Raw genomic sequence first — 412 nt, 5'->3', positions numbered from 1 at the left:
CGTGTATCTCTGCTCCTCTCCAGGGGGCACCCCGACTGCTGCCCACTTCTGGAAGGTGCCATCCCCCGCAGGCCTGGTCTCCACCAGCTCCATGTCCTGGGTCTGGTCCTCTCCATCACGCTGCCAGGTCAGGATGATGTCCGCAGGGTAGAAGCCCAGCGCCCAGCACCTCAGGGTGACCTCACGCTCAGAGACAGGGTGGTGGGTCACATGTGCCTTTGGAGGGTCTGAGGGGAGGGGAGAAAATGCAGGAACTTTGCATCTGCCATGGGACACTCCAGCAGCGCCCATGTGACCATCCTGAGAGTGGACAGACACCTGGGGTTGGGGAGGGAGCACACAGCCCACAGACCAGCCTGGACAGAGGCACCTGGAAGGGCCTCCTAGTCTTTAGAAAGTTCTAGAATCAGAG

The 412-nt window shown here is 60.9% G+C and overlaps 1 pseudogene; it reads right to left on the bottom strand.

The window, feature by feature from the left end:
- Positions 1-6: 6 nt before the first annotated feature.
- Positions 7-406, bottom strand: LOC107183596 (annotated as a pseudogene).
- Positions 407-412: the final 6 nt, after the last annotated feature.

Source organism: Myotis davidii, unplaced genomic scaffold (assembly GCF_000327345.1).
Source record: "Myotis davidii unplaced genomic scaffold, ASM32734v1 Scaffold13042, whole genome shotgun sequence".
NCBI classification, from domain to species: domain Eukaryota; kingdom Metazoa; phylum Chordata; class Mammalia; order Chiroptera; family Vespertilionidae; genus Myotis; species Myotis davidii.
This window is presented reverse-complemented; position numbering and strand designations above follow the sequence as displayed.